General features: G+C 48.6%; 1 long non-coding RNA gene and 1 other non-coding gene across 3 annotated transcripts; both read left to right on the forward strand.

Annotated features, from left to right (window-relative positions):
• The first annotated feature begins 322 nt into the window (after window positions 1-322).
• Window positions 323-4,387, forward strand: LOC125641050 (uncharacterized). 2 transcript variants are annotated; one of them, XR_007357978.2, is made up of 4 exons: window positions 323-600; window positions 1,249-1,323; window positions 3,075-3,175; window positions 4,110-4,387. It is a non-coding gene; the product is annotated as an uncharacterized LOC125641050 (long non-coding RNA). The 2 variants fall into 2 exon arrangements; XR_007357977.2 differs by having other exon boundaries at window positions 327-515.
• On the forward strand, window positions 3,700-3,898 carry LOC125642031 (small nucleolar RNA SNORA74). The gene has a single exon (XR_007358239.1). It is a non-coding gene; the product is annotated as a small nucleolar RNA SNORA74 (small nucleolar RNA).
• Window positions 4,388-5,090: the final 703 nt, after the last annotated feature.

Raw genomic sequence — 5,090 nt, forward strand, 5'->3', positions numbered from 1 at the left:
AGACGCTGCATGAGAGGCAGCTGGTCCCTCTGTTTGGCACAAGACAGGAGGGAGATACCTACAACCCCATTCTTGAGCCAACCTGCCCACAGCATGAATCCACAGCCATCCTCCAGCACCTAAAGCCACATCCCTCCACAGCCAAAAACCCCATCACGCCAAGCCACAGCGCCTCCTCTCCCCAGTACCCTGAGCACCCCACTGCCCCCCACCATCCCAAACCACAGCGCCCGCCCCCACGCACAGGCGTCGCCTGAATCCTGCGCAGGCGCATTGGAGCGCACCCGCCTGCGCTTGCGCCTCTGGGTCAGGAGGAGGCGGAGGCGGGAAGCAGCCGGCGCTGGGCGGGGTTTGCGAGTGCGCGCCCTGCCCTCCCGGTCTGGCGGCCCCGCTTCCTTCCTTTCCTCTCTCGGCCGGCGCTGGTTAAGGGTGCTGCGCACGGGGCTTCCAAGCTATGCGGCATGGTAGCGGCCGGCCTGGGCCCGGAGCTGCCGCCCCGTTGGGGGAGAAACTCAGTATGTGACCCCCGGACGTGGGGTGGAGGGTGAAGGCGAGGCTGGGCTGAGCAGCGGGGTGCAGAGCCCTCCTACGCCGGGCCGGGTGAGCGGCCACGTGCGCTGGCTCCGGCGGGGCAAGGTTGGGCTCCCTACTGTACTGGCCCTGCTTCCTTGGGGCCACCCACGTGCAGCTGAGACCCGGCAGTCTTCCTGCGCCTGTGAGGGGCCTGGCCCTTCGTCCACAGCAAGCCTCCTGGGGCTGCTGGGCTGGACCCAGCAATAACAATCCTGAACTCTCCTGGAGCACTTTCCGTCAGTAGTGCCCAAGGCACAGGGAGGGAGGTGATCTGCCCACGGTCACCTAGCCAGCCAGCGGCAGGGCCTGGAACTAAAACCCAGGTACTCTCCCGAGTACCAAGCCAGTGTCCTAGCTGCTAAGCTGCGCTGCCCAATGCACCTTGCTGCTCAGTTGATCTCATTCATTGAGTGTTTTACCAGAAGACGGGCAGTCCCAAGACGCTTTTACAGGTCACAGCTGCTGGCGTGAGGGTTGGTTTTGAGGCGATTCATTGCAAATATGTAAACTGGGTTAGATCCGCTCCTAAACTCAGACATTTTTGTGTGTGCACATAGGGATGACAAGGGAACAGGGTCTGTTAATTTTATTTTTAAAATGTCTGCATGGATTTAAGTTAGTGCTGCTGAAACAAATGTTTTGGATATTTATGCTGATGTGTCTTTTTTCTTTCAGGGAAGATAGTGAAAATCTGAAAAGGGCAAGAAAAGCAAGCATGCAAAAGCAGAAACTTGCTTCTTCCTCTGAGAGGTTGGTGTTAGCAAAAATGTTGCTAATAGAATGTAGTCTTATGAAAAATATTGTTGGTTATATGATGCTTGGCAATCAGTAAAATATGGTGACCAGTTCCTACCCTGAGACTTAATAATGGGGTTTTGTTTTTTTTAATGAGCTCTTAACAGGAGAGTGGGGTGGGGGGAGAGAAAACCTTTTGTAGTGATAAACACCCATTTTTTCATGGTCTGTGTGTATAAAAACATCTTCTGTATTTTCCACAGTATGCATCCAATGAAGTGAGCTGTAGCTCACGAAAGCTTATGCTCAAATAAATTGGTTAGTCTCTAAGGTGCCACAAGTACTCCTTTTCTTTTAACTTTTCTAGTACTTCTTGTGGCCAGTAGCATGCTTCTTAGGCAGTGCCATCAGGCTCTAAAGCACTTGTCTGTACTCAGTGGTGATCAGTTATTGAGGGTCACTTTATACCTTTGATGGTGTTACACTGTTTGGAGAGCATTTGCCTTGTAAATCTTGTGTCGGGGAAGTTTTATTAATTTTGACTGATAACAGGTTTTTGTGGTATTTAGCATTCCTTAACTGATATTAATGCATAAGTTCTCTGGATGCTAATACACTTGAATTAACATTTGTCCACGCATACCTTACTCTCACAAAACCCACTTAATCTTCTGGAGCCTGACTTTTTCTTTTTAAATATTTAGGCATGGCTAACTTGTGCTTGCAAATACCATGACTGTGAGCTTGTTTGGGTGTACAAATGACCTGCTGGATGCATAACTTAGAACTGTAACTTATTTATTTGTCAGGTATCAGGGGTGGCTGTGTTAGTCTGTATCCACAAAAACAATGAGGAGTCCCATGGCACCTTAAAGACCAACAGCTTATGCCCAAATAAATCTTTCTGAAGAAGTGGTTTTTTTATTCACAAAAGCTTATGCCCAAATAAATTTGTTAGTCTTTAAGGTGCCACCAGACTCCTAGTTGTTTTTATTTATTTGTATAATGGTAGGGCCAAAGAATTTCAGTCGAGGATCAAAGCCCCCTTGTGCTAGGCACTGTTCAGATAAGTAATAAAGAAAACAGTCCCTGCCCCCAGATAGCCTACAGTCTAGGTGTCAGGATGCAACTGATGGTAACATGGACCCTACTTAGTGGGTGGCAGGGAGGAAGAGGTAATAAAACAGTTTAGCCGAAGAAACAGCAGCCTCAACATGCTTTCCCAGCTAGTGCCATATGCTGAAACTTGTAGACATGACAGAGGTTGGCTTTAAAGAGGATACGATTATGATTTTACAAACTGTAGGCCCAGTTTAGCTTTTTTAGCATGGAGGATTGCCTGGAATCTCTCTGTTTCTGTTTTATTTCAAAGTCATCACAGCAATTCTATGGAGCCAATTAACTTCCCTTTGCGAATTGGGCTTGTGAACTGAATTTTGATTACTAGAACAGGAGTGCTTTTAGATGTGAAACTGAGTTCGTTCTTCAGCTGACTTTCAGATCAATGGATGAAATACACAAGACTTTGTGCATTTCTGTAAATTATTCTATGCAGCATATGTGGGGAAATTGACCCCTTTGCCTCACTGTAATTAAATGCAAAGAATATTTGGTCAACAAATCCTGTTTAAGTGGAATTCTTTGTAATGTTCACTTCGGGAAACCTCCTTAGTACTTCCACAATTCAAACCCCAGCTGTTCAATATGTATTAGTTTAAAAGATATCTGACACTCAAGATGTGCTGTCTCTCTCTGTTCTGTTTAAGGTATCATAACTGGTCTGCAGCTTGTGCATCCATAAGGGGAACAATGTAAACCAAGAGTCTCAGGGGAGCAAAGAGCTTTCTGCAAAATTAAGACTTGACAGGTAACTCTTCCTAGGCACTGAAGAGATCTAATGAGCCTTACAAAATGTGGGAGCAGCCAATGAAGCACATTCAGTTCTGTCTTAAGAAGAAAGCGGTTCTTCTCATCTCACTAACTTATTTCTTAGGAAATGTCTCCTTTGGGCTTAGCTCTGTAGATGTGAAACAATATTTAATGCAGTTAGGGTGTGGGGTGGGGAGAAACCTTTGAAATTTCCTGGTGTAAATCCCTCTGTGAGCCACAAACAGTGATGGGCAAATTGAATATTTGATCAGTAATATTCAGAATACTCAGCCTTTGCTGGTATTTGAATGGGGTGCCTGCTGGGGCAGCACTTCCAGCCTGGGAGTGCTAACCAATGCTCCTCTAGTTCAGCCTGGCTTGTAGCAGATTGCTAGAGGAAGTGTTTTTCAGTGAGGCAAGACCCAAGTGAGGGGAGTTTAGATATACACTACTCAAAGGAATGTCCGTTTGGGGGTGTTTCTCTTACACACTTTCCAAAGCATGGAAGGTCTGTTTATTTAATCCAGCAGTTGTCAGCTGCCCAGTGCAGTTCTGTGCCTGTGCTAGTGTTACACTGCTGGGAGAGAAACGTGCCATCAAAGTTACCTGGTACTGCTGGTACTGTTCTGGTGCCTGTCAGTGCCAGGTTTTGATAGCGCTTTGCATCCTTGAGAGTGGAATAACTCTCTGTAGAGTTAGTCCTAGACTGGATGCGAACACAGTCATCTCCCTGCTGTACTGTAATATAAAATGGGGCTGCAAATGCTTTTTTTTCCTCCTCCGATCCACCCTTCTGAAAATTAGGCACAGGCTGGTCCAATCATGGTCTCTTTTTAAATATAAAAATGCAGACAATCCCCACCCCTGTTCTTTTTTTCCTGTGAAATATGGATCTTTAGGGCTCCACTGGCTGACTTGTTTTTTTTTCCTAGTTACAGATAAAAGCCTTCTCGGTTGGACTGATTATTGCAGGAGTGAGGCTAGTGGGGGCAGCAGTAGTTGCCTGAAGAGAAGAGAGGAACTGTTGCTGTTGCTTTAAAGCAGGGGTCGGCAACCTTTCAGAAGTGGTGTGCAGAGTCTTCATTTATTCACTTTAAGGTTTCGCGTGCCAGTAATGCATTTTAACGTTTTTAGACGTTCTCTTTCTCTGAGTCTATATATTATATAACTAACTATTGTTGTATGTGAAGTAAACATTTTGAAAAACTTGTTTAAGAAGCTTCATTTAAAATTAAATTAAAATGCTGATCTTACGCTGCTGGCCCACTCAGCCTGGTGCCAGCCTGGGGTTCCGTTCACCTAGGCTGGCAGCAGGCTGAGCGGGGCCTGCGGCTGGGACCCTGGCTGGCAAGGGGCTGGCAGCCAGAACCCCAGACCAGCAGTGGGCTAAGCGGGGCCAGCGGCCGGGACCCCAGACTGGCAGTGGGTTGAGTGGCTCAGCCTGCTGCTGGTGAAGGGTTCAGTTTGCTGGCTCCTACCAGCCAGGATTCCGGCTGCTGGCCCCACGCAGCCCGCTGCCAGTCTGGGATCCCAGCCCTGCCCATATAGAATGAGTACCTACCTTCTCCCTGGTTCTAGCCCATTCTCTGCCTCTCTCGCTCTGCACTGAGCTTAGGGTGGGACTGCACTGAGCACAGGGCTGGGGGCGAAGGAGCAGGTTGGGGTGCAGGGTCTGGCCAGGAGCTAGAATGAGGGAGGGGGGTCAGGGTTGGGGCAAGAGGTTTGGGTGTGGAGTGCTTACGTGGGCAGCTCCCATTTGGTGTGAGGGGTACAGGTGGGAATGTGGGAGGGTGCAGGAGCTCCTGTTTGGTGCTCAGGGTGGGGGTGTGCAAGAGTCAGGGCATGGGGTGGGGGGGGGCTGGGTATGTGTGGGGGAGTACTGGGGTCGTGGGGGGGTGCAGGGGTCAGGGCAG

This window comes from Caretta caretta, chromosome 8, assembly GCF_965140235.1.
Source record: "Caretta caretta isolate rCarCar2 chromosome 8, rCarCar1.hap1, whole genome shotgun sequence".
NCBI classification, from domain to species: domain Eukaryota; kingdom Metazoa; phylum Chordata; order Testudines; family Cheloniidae; genus Caretta; species Caretta caretta.